General features: G+C 40.5%; 1 non-coding gene across 1 annotated transcript; it reads right to left on the bottom strand.

The window, feature by feature from the left end:
- Positions 1–317: 317 nt before the first annotated feature.
- Positions 318–424, bottom strand: LOC122295290. Its single transcript, XR_006237948.1, has one exon. It is a non-coding gene; the product is annotated as a small nucleolar RNA R71 (small nucleolar RNA).
- Positions 425–17,365: the final 16,941 nt, after the last annotated feature.

A 17,365-nucleotide genomic window follows, 5' to 3' on the forward strand; every position in this document is an offset into this window, starting at 1 on the left:
CGAGCATAATGCGCCAGCCAATTAATGCCAACAACTTTGAGCTCAAACCAGCTTTGATTAGCATGGTGCAGCAGGCTCAATTCAGCGGATCGCCACTGGATGATCCCAATATTGATTTGGCAATGTTCTTGGAGATTTGCGACACTGTGAAGATCAATGGTGTTACTTAAGACACCATTAGACTGAGATTGTTTCCTTTCTCTTTGAGGGACAAGGCTAGAGGTTGGCTACAATCTCTACAACCGGGAAGCATTGTTAGTTGGCAGGACATGGCTGAGAGGTTTCTTGCTAAATTCTTTCCTCCTGCAAAAACAGCCCAACTCAGGAGTGAGATTGGCCAGTTCAAGCAAAATGATTTTGAGTCACTCTATGAAGCTTGGGAGAGGTATAAAGACTTGGTTCGACGTTGCCCACAACATGGATTGCCAAATTGGTTGCAAGTTCAAATGTTCTATAATGGGTTAAATGGGCAAACTCGAACTATAGTTGATGCTGCTTCTGGTGGAACTTTGATGTCGAAGACAGCTGAAGGTGCTGCTGCACTTTTGGAAGAAATGGCCTCAAACAACTATCAATGGCCAACTGAGAGGACTTTGGCTAAGAAGGTTGCTGGAATTCATGACTTGGAGCCGATAGCAGCCCTTTCAGCTCAAGTTGCTACTCTATCTCATCAGATTTCAGCCTTGACAACACAAAGGATACCACAAAGTACAGAATATGTTGCATCTACAAGTATGATAGTTCCAAGCAATGAGGAGAGTCAAGAACAAGTTCAATATGTCAGTAATCGGAACTACAACTATCGTGGTAATCCTATGCCAAATTACTATCATCCAGGGCTTAGAAATCATGAGAATTGTCATATGGAAATACAAAGAATGTGTTGCAACCTCAACCTCCTCCAGGATTTGATAGCCAACCAAGCGAGAAGAAAATGTCACTTGAGGATGCCATGGTTTCCTTTGTTCAGGAGACCAATGCAAGGTTTAAAAAGACTGATTCACGGTTGGACAATATTGAGACTCATTGTAGCAATATGGGAGCCACTATGAAGAATCTTGAAGTGCAAATTGGGTAACTAGTCACTACCATCAATGCCCAACAAAGAGGAGCTTTTCCTAGCAACACTGAAGTGAATCCAAAGGAACAATGCAAGGCCATCACACTTAGGAGTGGAAAAGAAATTGAGAGGGCACCATTAAAGGAGAGCAAGTCCACTCCTACCGCTGCGAACAATGGCCAAAGCAAAAATCAAGTAGAAGAAGAGGAGATTGTCAATGATACACTAGAGGAGACCGACTTGCCTCCTACAATTTCATTTCCTGACAATCCTCCTATTCTTGCTCCTCCACTTCCTTACCCTCAGTGTTTTCAAAAGCAAAAACTAGATAAGCAATTTTCTAAGTTTTTGGATATTTTTAAGAAAATTCACATTAATATTCCTTTTGCAGATGCCTTGGAACAAATGCCAAACTATGTCAAATTCCTGAAAGACATCATTTCCAAGAAGAGAAGGTTGGAGGAGTTTGAAACAGTGAAGCTTTCTGAAGAATGCAGTGCCATTCTTCAAAAGAAATTACCTCAAAAATTAAAAGATCCGGGGAGTTTCACTTTGCCTTGCACTATTGGAGATTCATTTTTTGATAAAGTCTTATGTGATCTTGGTGCTAGCATTAATCTTATGTCATTTTCTGTTTGTAGGAAATTGGGACTTGGAGAGATGAAGCATACAACAATTTCCTTGCAACTAGCGGATCGATCCATCAAGTATCCACGTGGGATCATAGAAGATGTATTGGTAAAGGTGGATAAATTCATTGTCCCTGCTGATTTTGTGGTGTTAGATATGGAGGAAGATGAAGATGTCCCACTAATTCTTGGCCGACCATTCTTGGCCATGGGAAGAGCTTTAATTGATGTCCAAAAGGGTGAATTGACATTGAGAGTAAATAAGGAAGAGGTTATGTTCAACATCTACCAAGCCATGAAATTTTCAGAAGATCCAAGTACTTGCTTTCGGGTAGATGTCATTAAGCAATGTGTAGAAGAGGCCTTTCAAGAAGATATGCCATCCGACCACCTAGAACGCTGTATCACCTCTTCATCTCATGCTTTTGATTTTAATAATTCTGTTGTTTGTGAATCTAACTTGCCTTTTGTTAGTGAAGAATTTCTCCACTATGTTTTTGCTTTGGGAGCATTGCAGCAGGTTACATCACTTAGTAATGAAGTGGGGAAACTAGAGCCGGTGGTACCAAAGAGTGAATCTGAAAATGATAAAGAAAAGATGCAGAAAAATACTCCGGAGTTGAAGTAATTACCTAAACATCTTCGCTATGCATTCTTGGGTGATAGTGATACCTTTCCAGTGATTGTTGCTACATCACTCACACCCGAAGAGGAGGAAAAGTTGCTGCGTGTATTGAGGGAGCATCGAACAGCCTTGGGATGGACTATTTCTGACATAAAAGGAATAAGCCCCTCCATTTGTATGCACAAGATTTTAATGGAGGAGATTTACAAGCCAACAATTGAGCACCAAAAAAGATTAAATCCAACAATGAAGGAAGTAGTGAGAGCTGAAATTTTGAAACTCCTTAATGCTGGAATTATATATGCTATTTCAGATAGTTCATGGGTAAGTCCAGTGCAAGTTGTACCAAAGAAGGGTGGAATGACGGTGGTGAAAAATGAAAATAATGAGTTCATTCCTACAAGAACGGTCACGAAATGGCGTGTATGCATGGATTACCGCAAGTTGAATAAAGCAACAAAGAAGGATCATTTTCCACTTCCATTCATTGATCAGATGTTGGATCGATTGGCTGGGTACTCCTACTATTATTTTTTGGATGGTTATTCGGGGTATAATCAGATTGCTATAGCTCCTGAAGATCAAGAGAAAACTACATTCACATGCCCCTATGGAACATTTGCTTTTAGGAGGATGCCCTTTGGATTGTGCAACGCCCCTGCGACATTTCAACGTTGCATGATGGAAGATATAATGGAAGTATTCATGGATGACTTTTCAGTTTTTGGTACATCTTTTGATCATTGTTTGCATAACTTAGCTCTTGTTTTGCAGAGATGTGAAGATAAAAATCTAGTCCTAAACTGGGAGAAGTGTCATTTCATGGTTCAAGAAGGGATCGTGCTGGGCCATAGAGTGTCATCCAAAGGAATTGAGGTGGATCGAGCCAAAATTGCAACCATAGAGAAACTACCACCTCCAAAGAATGTGAAGGGAATCAGAAGTTTTCTGGGACATGCGGGATTTTATAGAAGATTTATCAAGTATTTTTTTAAACTCTCTAAACCTTTATGTAATCTTCTTGAGAAAAATTCTACATTTGACTTTGATGTTATTTGTTTGCAGGCCTTTAATGCACTCAAGGAGAAGCTAATTTCAGCACCAATTGTGATTGTGCCTGATTGGAGTCAACCTTTTGAAGTTATGTGCGATGCAAGTGACTTTGCAATTGGAGCAGTGTTGGGGCAAAGGCGAGACAAGCTGTTTAGAGCTATCTATTATTCAAGCCGGACATTGAATGAAGCTCAATTGAATTATACGACAACTGAGAAGGAGATGCTTGCTGTGGTATTTGCTTGTGACAAATTTCGGTCTTACCTCATTGGGACAAAGGTGATAGTGTTCACTGATCATGCAGCACTTCGCTATTTGTTTGGCAAGAAGGATGCTAAGCCAAGGCTAATTCGTTGGATCCTCCTTCTTCAAGAATTTGACTTGGAGATTCGAGACAAGAAGGGAAGTGAAAATTTAGTGGCTGACCATCTCTCTCGGTTAGAGCAAGAGGAAGAAAGACCAGATTCAATGGTCCAAGAGGCCTTCCCTGATGAGCAGTTGTTTGCATGTGAGATCAAGCTTCCGTGGTATGCTGATATTGTTAATTATCTAGCTTGTAAAGTTCTACCACCTGATCTTACTTACCATCAACGTAAGAAATTTTTGCATGATGTGAATCATTATCTTTGGGATGAGCCTTTGTTGTTCAAAAGATGCCCTGATCAAATCATTAGAAGATGTGTGCCAAAAGAAGAGATGCAAGACATCCTCCATCATTGCCATTCATCATCATATGGAGGACACTTTGGAGCCACCCGTACAGCAGCTAAGGTACTTCAAAGTGGGTTCTATTGGCCTTCTATTTTTCGTGATAGTTACACTTTGGTGAAAACTTGTGACCGGTGCCAACGTATGGGAAATATTTCAAGGCGTCATGAGTTACCATTGAAAGGTATCTTAGAAGTTGAGTTGTTTGATGTTTGGGGAATAGATTTTATGGGGCCTTTTCCTCCTTCTTGTGGTTTTGCTTATATCTTATTAGCAGTTGATTATGTGTCAAAATGGGTGGAAGCAATTGCTACAACAACAAATGATGCAAAGGTAGTGCTCAAATTTCTGCACAAGAACATATTTACAAGATTTGGCACTCCACGAGCTATTATTAGTGATGAAGGGACTCACTTTTGCAACAAGTTGTTTGAGAATCTTCTTTCTAAATATGGTGTGAAGCACAAGATAGCACTTGCTTACCATCCTCAAACTAATGGTCAAGCTGAAATTTCAAATAGAGAGATCAAGAACATCCTTGAGAAGACGGTCAAAATCAATAGAAAGGATTGGGCGAAGAAGCTTGATGATGCTTTGTGGGCATACCGTACAACCTTTAAAACACCTATCGGGATGTCTCCATACTGATTAGTGTTTGAAAAGGCATGTGATCTTCTTGTAGAGTTGGAGCATAGAGCTTATTGGGCTGTAAAAAAGTTTAATTTTGATTTGAAGGCAGCAGGTGAAAAGCGACTTCTTCAATTGAATGAGATGGAAGAGTTCCAGAATGATGCATATGAAAATTCAAAGATCTATAAAGAAAAGACGAAGAAGTGGCATGACAAACAAATTCTCAGGCGAGAGTTTGCTCCAGGACAACAAGTTTTACTCTTCAATTCACGACTCAAACTCTTCCCGGGAAAGTTAAAATCAAGATGGACTGGTCCTTATACAATTCATGAAGTTTTCTCTTTTGGAGCAGTAGATTTAAAGGACAAGACAGGGAATATTTTCAGAGTTAATGGTCAGAGATTAAAGCACTACTATGGAGAGCAAATGGAGAGGAACTTTGCATTTATTCCTCTTGGAGATCCTAATTGATGATCATTGAAAAGTCTGGCTGTAGACTTTAAAACAAGCGCTTATGGGAGGCAACCCATAGATCTTTCTTTCTTTCTTTCATTTATTTTCCTATCTTTATTTATTTAGTTTTAATAAATTGGTTTTTGATGCAGGGTTATTTAGCATGAATAAAGAGCTGGAAAATTTTAAAACCTCGGAAGGTTCACCATGAAACCAGGGAAGTTCCTTTATTTCTTCAATCCTTTTTACTTTTGCATCACAATGAGGACATTGTTTAATTTAAGTTTGGGGGTGTAAACTCCTATAATCATTTGATCCTCTTGTTTTCTAAGTCTTGGGTTGTTGAGGGGTTGTTTGATTCTCTTACTAAGCATGCATTGGAGTAAGATTGAATTTTTTATGACTCTGAAATTTGTGATTGAAGATGGTTTTGACTAAAATTTTCAAAAATTTCTTTTATGTCAAGTGAAGTTTTGTGGGTACTTTGGTTTAAATCTTTGACCTTGAACACAATTGAGCACATAGTGATTTTTCTCTTATTCCATTTTGCTTATGAAGAGAAGAAGTTGAATTAATTGAAAGAGGGAGGTTCGATTTTGCTTTGCTCTAGAATCCGTTGATGGGTCCTTGAGGCGAAATCCTAGTTGAGACCAAATATCAGAGAAATGATCTAGGCATTTCTTTGGCATAACCAAAAAGCTTTCCCAGTCGTCCTAAATGTCATGCCATCATTACATGGTGTGTTTCCATAGTCAACCCCCTTGAGCCTTCATGAGCCTTTATTTATTCTTTGAACTACATAAACCATGCCAGCTCTAAGCCTGAAAAACAATGAATCAAAAAAAAAAAAAAAAAAAAGAAAAAAAGAAGTAGAAGAAGAAAAGAGAAAGAAAAAGAAAAAGAAGTCGCTAAGCAGAGTGTGAATTACCTCAGATTTTGTTAAAGGAAGTGTTGGTATTACATCAGTGAGTACAGCAATAATAATGCCACAAGTATGAGCATATTGCCAAGAAAGAGCTATGATTTGAATCATGTGAGTTTCTCTTTTAATGTTCTTTTCACTAAGTATTTTCCCAGTTTGATTTAATTTCCCATATCCAGTTCTTTCTTAACCCTCACCCTGTGGCCTATTATTACAACCTTATTAAAGACCTTTTGATCTCTGATTTTGGTGTTGACTACATTAGTGGAGAGGATTTCTGAAAATTGGACTTATGGGGTTAAGTTTTAAGAGAATTCTTCTGATTTTGGTTGTTCTACTTTTATCTGAGTTTGCAGGTAGTTTGAGGTTAAATTGACTATATCACACACACACTCAAGGTCTTAGCTTTAGGTTGAAGTAAACGCCTAACTCTTGCTTGGCAAATTGCAAAATTTTTCATTGATTTTCCTGCCATCTTTGATGTTAAAAGAGTAAGATACTAGAGATGAAATCTAAATTCATAAAAGCTTGGTGAGTGATGATACTTCTCTTTCGGGTTGAATCGATATTGCCTAAACTATCATTTGCTTTTCTTTTTTGTTTGAGGACAAACAAAATTGTAAGTTTGGGGGTATTTGATGACTTGCAAAATTTCATATTGCAGATTTTACAAGTTCGCTCGAGCGGAGGCTTTGGCCGCTTGAGCGAATTCAGGCAGATTCAAACGCTCGACTGCCGCTCGACAGGGAGCTCGAGCGGGTTGCTAAAAAACAAAGATCGCTCGAGTGGAGACATTAGCCGCTCGAGCGAAATCAGGCAGAGTCGAACGCTCGACGCGCGCTCGACACCCCGCTCGAGCGAACATCGTATTTTGACAGATTTTAGGTTTTCCGCCGTGAGACCATATAAAAGCAATTTTTTCACTCTAGAGCCGCGAGTTTTGACTGGAGAACACTTCTTGGGAGAGAAAAACATAGCTAGAGGGATTCAAATCATCTGTTTTTTGGAGAGGGAATTCTGATTATTGCTCGTACGTTGGAATCATACACGAGCACAGACGGGAGAAAAGCGTTGAATCGTTCCCTTGAGCTTTTGACGACGAGTTGCAGCTGCAAGGAGGATTTTTCAGTGTTTATTTTCTTCCCATCTTCTCAGAACAATTATGGTGAATTCGTTTATGTTGAATTCCACTTCTAGCATGAGCTAAATTTTCTTCTTTCGAGGAAAACGATGTAACCTATTTTCGAACTATGCTTGATTGTCTATGCTAATTTAATGCAATTCTCTCTTTGTTTATCTGATTTATTCTGAATTTATTGCTTCTAATTAACTGGCCATTGATTAGATGATAAGTAATCTTGTGATTTGCTATCGAAAGAGGGAATCATAGGGTAGATCTTGGATATTTCAGCATAGGTAAGTATAGAGATCGAAAGACTTGTATGAACCTATGTAGTAAATAAATCATTGGTCTTATTGCGTTCTTGATTATTGAATTTGCATATTCTTGTGTGAATTGATAACCAAGAGTCAATTCCAATTGACTATCAAAAGAGGCTTTTGGATGAATTAGAGATTTGCTAATAGACAAAAGAGATTTAAATTAAATTAGCTGGATGAGAAAAGCATAGTGAAGAAGTAGGTGAAATCGATTTCCTAGAAGTTTTCTTCCCATTAATTTGATCTTCGAACGTCAGTGTTATTTCCTTTGCATATTTTTCTTTGAGTTGATTTAGTTTAAATTGCAACTACAAAAATCTTAGTGAGTCCTCTAGATAAAATCAAGTTTAGTATAATTTTGGTATTTGACAAACGTAAGGTACGAATCCCTGAGGACGATACTTTTCTTATTACTTTACTATAAAACTACGATACTGTGCACTTGCAGTTTTGCACCGGTCAATTGCACGTGATGTATTTGCCATTTTTGTTTCCATCGTTGCATCTGAGTCTGCAATCAACACCAGTGAACATTTATTGGACCTCTTTCAAAACTCATTAGCACCGGAGATTGTCCAAGCACTAATCTGAATGCAAAATTGGTTGGGTTGTAATCCAATTCATTCTTGGAAGGTGGAGGAGTATGTAGAAGGCGTTGACATCGAAGGTAAATATTTTAATTTATACATTTTCTTTTCCTTCTTAAGGTAACACTTATTCAACTTTAGCAACTTCAACCTCAACTTATTCATAACTTAAGCAATAAGGTATGATTAATCTATCTATATGTGCATATATATATATTAGTAGTTCTATTTATAACTTTGCACCTAATATTCACAAGTTGCTTTTAAATGCAGGAGCAATTATTATTGGATTCTAACAGAGCTTTGACAATAAAGATAAAAATTCTCTAGTTCCTTTTCATGGATAGTTGGGTTGGTCCACCAGTTAATTTCAAGCCTTATAAATATATATATATATATATATTCTAGATCTTCCATATAAACATCAAGGGTATGGGTGGAAGCCTTGTGATTTTAGTGAACTGGTCCAACTCTTGGATTGTTTTGTACACATTCAATTTTCTGATGGAATGGAGTGCAGCAGATAACTGTTTCCATAGACACTTTCACTTTTGGTAACTAGTTCAAAACTAGTTCAAGATCATCATGAGATTGCACTGGTCGTCAATCTATTTTTTATATATATTTTTTGTTTTTCCTTTCTTTCTTCAACACTATTCCACTATTTAAGTAGTTAGAGAAAATAGTTTAAATGAATATTAAGGAATATTTAAACGATAAATAAATTGATATTCAATGTATTGAAAAAAGCAATATGCTTTGAATTAGATAAAAACATGTTTTAGTGTTTCTGGTTCAGAGACCAAAGTTTGAGCTTAACACTTTAAATTTGTTCAAAATTTAACTTTGACATCTCTTGCTTCTCATTCTTTTTTTCAGGCATGGGAAATGTGGGCAAAAGGAAAATGCTTAGAGATTGCAAATCCAACCTTGGGCAATTCCTAGGTAGTTCTTTTTTTTTTTTTTTTTTTTTTCTCTTTTAGCTGTTTAACTTGTTCTATGTCTTGGTAGATATGTTTCACTAATTGTGGGAATGTGAATGCTTATTTTTCTTTTCTAGATGTAGGAAGGAATTATTTGATGGGATTCGATTCCAATTTCAACGCCTAGTTTGGCTCTCCTCTAGTTGGTGCTTTAGAGCTACATCTCAGAGTTCTCTCTTTTTTTGTTTGTTTTAAGTTTTGTTTTATCACTTTTGCATCTATATATTTATTGGCTATCATGATAGCCCCACCTGATAAAGAAACTTGCTACTTGTATTTGGGATAGTATACATTCGGTTGGAATTCTTTTGGGAGATTTTTTAGGGGAGTTTTTATGTACTTGAGGGAGTTGTTTTTGTATTGGATTGGTGGATGGCTACCTCTTTCTCTCATTGTCTCTTTATTTGTTGCTACCTCACTTTTAGTTTATTAGAAAACATTATTATTATGACACAGTAAAAAAAAATCCCGGATATCTGGTTATAATGGGATTTTCGGATTGAAATCTAGAGATTTGAACCGGATTAATCTGGGTGAATACCCACCTGCTTTTTAAAATCCGGATCCAAATCGGGATGTTCTCGGATATCTGGATTTGGGTCCGAATGCACAATCCTAGCTATTATCAACAATTTTCTTCTGATGTACATTAGCTCTAGTATGCAAGATATTATTAAGAGCTTTCCATATTAACTTTTTCACCTTCCCTAGGACCTCCATTTCCACATTCTTTTCCATAACTCATCTTCCTTATTTGGAGTCATGGATTCCTCACTTTTTTGCCCTTTTTTCGTCAGAAATATAAAGTAAACACTCTTCATAGAATAAACACCTTTAGCAGCTCTGCACCAAATCAACTTGTCCTCAGCACTTCTAATACTGATTGGAAGACTACATATTCTATGTGCTTCCTCTTTGTTAAAAGTAGCTTCTACCACATCTCTATTCCAAATCCTTTTGTCAACATCAATTAGTTCAGCCACTCTTGCTCCAGCATCAAATAGACTAACAGTAGATTGAGCAGAATAGTTAAGAGGCCATGGAATCCATTTATGCTTCCACATTTGTATGCTCTTCCCATTACCAACCCACCAAACAAGCCCCTCCTTTAGCAAGTCCAAAACTGACCAGAGGCTTCTCCAAATAAAGGAAGAAAATTTTCCCAACTTTGGACTTCTAGAAATACTTTTCCTTAAAGATTCTAGCCACCAAAGAACCAGGGTCTTAAATGAATCTCCAACCTTGCTTGGCAAGCAAAGTTCTATTAAAACTCTCAAGATCCCTAAATCTCAAACCACCATTAGACTTAACCACACCCAACTTAGCCCAGCTTCTCTAGTGAATTCCTCTATCTGACTTATTGTGATTTCACCAAAATCGAGCTAATATGGCTTCAATCTCTCTATATAACTTTCCAAGAAACTTAAACAAACTCATAGTATAGGCAGGAATAGCTTTGCAAAACACTCTTGGTAAGGATTTCCTTTCTTGCTTTCAAAAACAAAGCATTCTTCCAGCTATTAATTCCTTTCCATATCTTATCTTTTAAGCCACTATAAATATTATATTTAGACTTTCCCACCATCATACATAAGCCCAAATATCTATCATAATTATTACACTGCACTCCAAGTTGCTGAGAAATGAAGACCCTGGTTGTTGTCTTTTTGTTTGAGCTGAACAGAAGAGAAGTCTTCTACTTATTAAGTGTCTGACCTGATGCCCTTTCATACTTGAGAAGAATATTATTAACATTATACCATTCTTCCAGCTTTGATCTTGCATCAGATAACATTATAATTTTTCATTTTTTTTAATTGTTTTTGAACCGTATATAGTTGCACCTATTAACAAAGACACCTGTGTTGGACTTGGTTCATATTGGTTTGAGTCTCATTAGGGGGATCACTTGATGTTTAACTATCCTATGCCCCTTTTGGGATCACTGATGGGTTGTTGGGTTGTTCACGTGATGATTGTGCACCTAGGCCTACGAGGCCGCACGAGATGATTGGACCCTTTCCTTTAGGGTCAAACAGGGTTAGTTCCCAGTTTTTCTCTTCCTCAAAACACCTAGAAAAGAGGGGTAGACAATCTGGGAGAGACAAGCTTGACCCTATGTGTGACGCCCCCAAATCCCCACGCACGGACACGGGAAAATCAAGACGTCCGGATGATGACATCACGGGTCACCACCCTAACAACGTGTGCCAAGTGTGTGCAAAAGCAACAATGTGCATGAGAAATACGCAGCGAAAAGCAAGTCAATAACTAAGTACCAGAATTTTTCTTGTTTAATACAAAGCTATTCAAAACATACATAAATAAATATTACAAAACACGAATATAAAATAATATCAAATACAAAGCATAACATCAGCAACCCGGCAGAGCCGCATCCTCGGGCTCAGCCTCCTCCTCCTCATCCTCGAACTTTGCACCAAAAGCTACGGAACCAAAAATGGTACCGCAGGTAAGTAAAACCCAAACACCACCAGATAAAAACACATAGAACTCAAGCAACATGGATGCAAGAAAAGCCAATGCACATGTCCCGTAAAACCATATTTTTACCACGCATGCCAAGAAATTTGGCCCATAAAAACATATCCTCAAAACCAAGCCTCTCCATTATCCCAGATAATGGCCCAAACCACCATTTTTCCAGAAAATGGATCAAAAGCCTCAAAACCAAAACTCGCCATTTTCCCAGAAAATGGCCCACATCCGAAAACCATAAAAACAAACCGGTTTTGCATGCACCATGATCTCCCCTAGGGATCATCCGCACACCCTGGCTCTGTGCCACACCGCAGGTAACGACTACGCATGTGACACCTAAACGAGCGATGCCCAGACTCGCGCCCAGCGCGTACCTGGCCAGGCCATCCTCTAGCCCTCGCCAGCGAAGGGCCACGGAGTCGGTGAGTAGAGCGAAGCCCAGACTCACGCCCAGCGCGTATCTGGCCAGGCCATCCTCTAGCCCTGCTCCCGTCGTCGCCCAGCGACAACTCAGAGGACTTCACTCAGTATTATCCACTCCCGAGTGACCAGAGGAGCTCCACCGAGATAATGACCCGTCCCGGCTTGGGCTCATGAGACACACACAACCGAAAATCCATTCACGCCAGCAAAACATGATTTCTCAAATAAAATAAAAAACACATGCATGCACCATGCAAATGCAATTATCAATGCACAAAACAAACAACCAACCATAATACAATAAATCAAGCAACTTCGTCCTCCATCCATCCGACCCCCGAACTCCTCAGACTCAGTCCGGAATCAACCAACCAGCAAATAAAATAAATTGAATGAGTGATATATATTTAAATCTGAAAATAGGGTTTGGAAAATACTTACAGCACTATACGCTAATTTTAGAAAACACCCGGCGTTGCAAACGGCGGAGAAAAAGTAACGTTACAGTGAAAAATCATTGTGGCCGTGGGTTGTGAAATACCCACTTTTGAAGGGGGACAAACCAGGACTTGGGATCGATAGGGAATGGTCTAGGGATGATTGTGAAGCTATTGGAAGTGGTGGTTGGCCGTGGGTGGCGGCGAAAATGCTGGAGAGAGGCCAGATTTCCCAAAAAGGAAAGGTAGCTCGTGGGAGCTGTTCCGGCGGTTGTTGGAGGCCGAAAATAGGTGGGTTACGACGGCAAGGGACCGGTGATGAAGTGGTGAAGAAATGGTGGCCGGAGGTGGAGCGACGGCGGCGGATCGAGCTAAAAACCGTGGAGCTTCAAGGGTTTTTTCGGGCCAAACGGCTGGCCGGATGGGGGTGGGAATTGGTGGGGAGGTGCGCCGGAGGGAGGGGGTTCGAATGGTATGGGCGGTGTTCAGCACGGCGGCCGGCGGCGGTGGTTCTGGGCGGAGAGAGAAATGGACGGAGAAAGGGGTAGAGAGAGATAGTTGCGCGGGACGCACGGGAGGAGGAGAAGAAGAAGAAAAAGAAAAAGAAAAAGAAAGAAGAAGAAAAAAAAGAAAAGAGAAAAAGGAAAAAGGAAAACGGGAAAAAAGAAATGTAGGAAAGAGATGAGGTCCAGTCCTCACTCTGGGAAACAAAACAAATCCGCCGAAACGAGATTAAAAACCGAAAACGACTAAAAAAAATAAAACACAACAACAAATAAATTAAAAACAAATTTTAAACGCAAAAAATTAAAATAACTAAACTAATATATTAATTAAAATAAAACAACCCTTCAGTGAAAATACACTCAAAAGCGGGTCACCACATCCTCCCCTCCTTAAAAACAAATTTCGTCCTCGAAATTTGCAGATCAACCACCCACTTAAAGCAAGCCACATAAAAGCACATAAACCAACTGTGACTAAGATTAAGATACATACCTTCATTATTCAAACAAGTATGGGTACTGCTCCCTCATGTCCGCTACTCGCTCCCAAGAGAAGTCTTGTGCTAACGGATCTCCCCAAGCCACCTTAACCAAAGGTATCGTCTTGGACCTCAACTGTTGCTCCTTCTAATCCATGATCTGCGACGGAACAACTTCATAAGTGAGATCCGGTTGCAACTGAATACCCTCTGGGTCGACGAAGTGTGCCTCTTGCTGTCCAAAGCTCTTCTTCAGGGATGATACGTGGAAGACATTATGAACATCCCCAAAATATTCTGGCAGAGCAACTCTATAGGCGACGGACCCTACTTTCTCCAGAATCTTAAAAGGGCCGACATACCTCGGATCTAGCTTCCTCTTCTTACCAGAACGCTTAACACCTCTCAAGGGAGAGACTTTAAGGTAAACCCAATCACCAACTTCAAAAGATAACTCTCTCCTCCTGGTATCAGCGTAACTTTTCTGGCGACTCTAAGCTGCCACCATTTTATCTCTGATGATCCAGACTTGGCTTTGCATTTCTTGAATTATTTCGGGTCCAATTATCCTACTCTCCCCGACTTCATCCCAACACAAGGGCGACCTGCACTTTCTCCCATAAAGAGCTTCATAGGGAGCCATCTGAATGGTCGCATGGAAGCTGTTATTATATCCAAACTCGATGAGCGGCAAATGGTTTTCCCAACTCCCTCGAAATTCCATGACACATGCTCGCAACATGTCTTCAAGGGTCTGAATGGTGCGCTCTGACTGGCCGTCTGTCTGCGGGTGATATGCAGTACTGAACTTCAACTTAGTACCCAAAGCTGCCTGCAAACTCTTCCAGAACTGCGACGTGAACCTCGGGTCTCGATCCGACACTATACTCTTTGGTATGCCGTGTAGCCGCACTATCTCCTTGACCTACAAGCGGGTCAACTTACCCAAAGAGTCGGTGTTATTAACAGGTAGAAAATGAGCACTCTTCATTAACCGGTCAAGAGTCAGCCAAACAGAATTTTTCCCACTAGGCATTCTCGGCAAACCCACTACAAAGTCCATCGTGATGTCATCCCATTTCCACTCAGGAATAGGGAGGGGTTGGAGCATACTTGCAGGTCTTTGATGCTCGACCTTCACTTGATGGCATGTGTGGCATTTCTCAACATACAAGGCAATATCCTTCTTCATTCCATCCCACCAGTAATTTTTCTTCAAGTCCCGGCACATCTTTGTACTACCGGGATGAACTGAATAAGGGGCCGCATAAGCTTCTGCCATGATCCATTCTTTGAATTCTGAGTCTTTAGGGACCACTCTGCGATCTCGGAACCGAAGTATCCCATCGTTATCCATGCTATAATGCAACGGCCCTTGAGATTTTCTGACTCTTTTACTGATGTTCAGCAGCTTCGGATCCTTCCTTTGGAGAGTCTTCAATTCTTCAAAATCAGTTACCCGAATATCAAGAACTGAAGATAAAATCTCTTCTTGCTGCGAACTCTCTATAAGGAGCCTTCTCATCCCACAAAGCAACAAATCCAATTCTGACGGCTCGGCTTCATCCTCCAAGTGTGACTTCCGGCTCAAAGCATCAGCAACTATATTAGCCTTCCTCGGATGGTACTTGATCTCACACTAATAGTCACTGATTAGCTCCAGCCATCGCCTCTGCCTCATATTCAAATTTTTCTAGGAAAACAAATGCTTCAAGCTCTTGTGATCAGTAAATACCTCGCAAGCTTCCCCATACAAGAAGTGCCGCCAGATCTTGAGAGCAACAACAACGCAGCCAATTCTAGATCGTGTGTCGGATAATTCTTCTCATGGTCCTTTAGCTGACGAGATGCATAGGCAACAACCCGTCCTTCCGTCATAAGGACACAACCCAAACCAAATTTAGTCGCATCACTGAAGACTACGAATGGCTTATGCGGTTCTGGGAGCGCTAACACTCGTGCTGTCGTCAACCTGTTCTTTAATTCTTGGAAGCTTCTCTCACATTTATATGACCAAACAAATTCTGTATTCTTCCGAGTCAAAGTTGTGAGAGGTCCGGATAGGTGAGCAAAACCCTCTACAAATCTTCGGTAGTACCCAGCGAGCCCCAAGAAACTCCGGATCTCGAGCACTGTAGTCGGGCGCTGCCATGACAAAATGGCTTCTACCTTACTAGGATCAACAGCAACTCCGTCTCGGGAAATTACATGCCTAAGAAATTTAACTTCTTCCAACCAGAATTCACACTTGCTGAGCTTGGCGTACAACTGGTGTTCTCTCAATTTCCCAAGTACTAGACGAAGATGATACACATGCTCTTCAACATCTCGGGAATAAATCAGAATATCATCAATAAATACTACCACAAAGGAATCCAGATAAGGTCGAAACACTCGATTCATTAAATCCATGAAAGCAGCAGGGGCATTAGCTAACCCAAACGGCATCACCTTAAATTCATAATGTCCATACCTCGACCTGAAGGCAGTTTTAGGCACATCCTTGTCTCTGATCCTCAGCTGGTAGTATCCCAACCTCAAATCAATTTTAGAGAACACGGCTGCTCCTTGAAGCTGATCAAATAAATCATCTATCCGCGGGAGAGGATATTTATTTTTGATGGTCACCTTATTCAATTCCCGATAATCAATGCACATACGGAGGGTTCCATCTTTCTTTTTAACAAATAAAACTGGTGCACCCCACGGTGACGTACTAGGCTGAATAAATCCCTTCTCTACCAGCTCTTGCAACTGAGTCTTCAACTCTTTTAATTCAGCCGGTGCCATGCGATAAGGAGCTTTATGCATAGGAGCCGCTCCAGGTTCCAAGTCTATAACAAACTCCATTTCCCGAACAGGGGGTAGTCCGGGCAAGTCATCCACAAACACATCGGGGAATTCTTCCACAACTGGAATGTCTGCCAACGACTTCTTCTCAGATGGCGTGGACACCATCTGAACCAAGAATGCATCCGCTCCCCATGCAATCTCTCTTCTTACTTGAATCGCCGATATAATTATCGGCTTTTCTTTTAATTTACTCCCCGCAAATTCCAGACAATCACCATCTGGAAGCTGAAAGCTAATTATCCGACTTCTGTAATTAATACTAGCAGAATATCGGTATAGCCAATCCATTCCGAGGATGATATCAAAACCCAACAGCTTGAATACCACCAAATCAGCATCCAAGAACCTTCCCTCAAAATTTAACGGGCATCCCAAAGCAACCTTGGAACACCACACCATTTCACCATCGGGTAGAGCCACTACCATAGCCTTCGGCAACAGTTCTGTGACCAAATTACACACCCGCGCAAACGTGGAAGATACAAATGACTGCGACGCACCGGAATCAAACAAAGTACAAGCATAAAACTCATACAAACGGACTCTTCCTGAACCAAACACATCAACCCATGAAATCCAAAAAAGCAAAGAAGAAACCAAATACACCAAAAATTAAATCCAACTTAAAATTAAATTAATCCATACCTGTGATTACTCCAGCATCATGGGTCGCTGGCGCCTCATCATGCACCTCTACGGGTGTGACAGCATAAACCCGGGCTTGCACTGTTTGTCTCGGGTTTGTTCTTCCACCGCGTCTACCTCCATGGCTTCCTTGAACTGTTCTTGGACATTCTCGGGCAAAGTGACCCTGCTGGCCACAATTATAACATCGAGCCCCACCAGAAGGGCACTCACCCACATGGGCTCTATTGCAAACTCCGCAAACAGGCACACGTCCTCCCATGCAAACACTTGAGGATGCTTGCGGTCGAGTCCCGGTCCGCTGAACAAATTTCTGAGGCAAACCCGAGCTGCTTCCTTCACTAGAAAAACTCTGCCTCTTATGCCCTGGAGGGGAGTCCATACTCAGATTATTTTCTCGTTCCACTAGGGTGATAAGGTGAGGAGCAAA

This window comes from Carya illinoinensis, chromosome 14 (assembly GCF_018687715.1).
Source record: "Carya illinoinensis cultivar Pawnee chromosome 14, C.illinoinensisPawnee_v1, whole genome shotgun sequence".
NCBI lineage: Eukaryota > Viridiplantae > Streptophyta > Magnoliopsida > Fagales > Juglandaceae > Carya > Carya illinoinensis.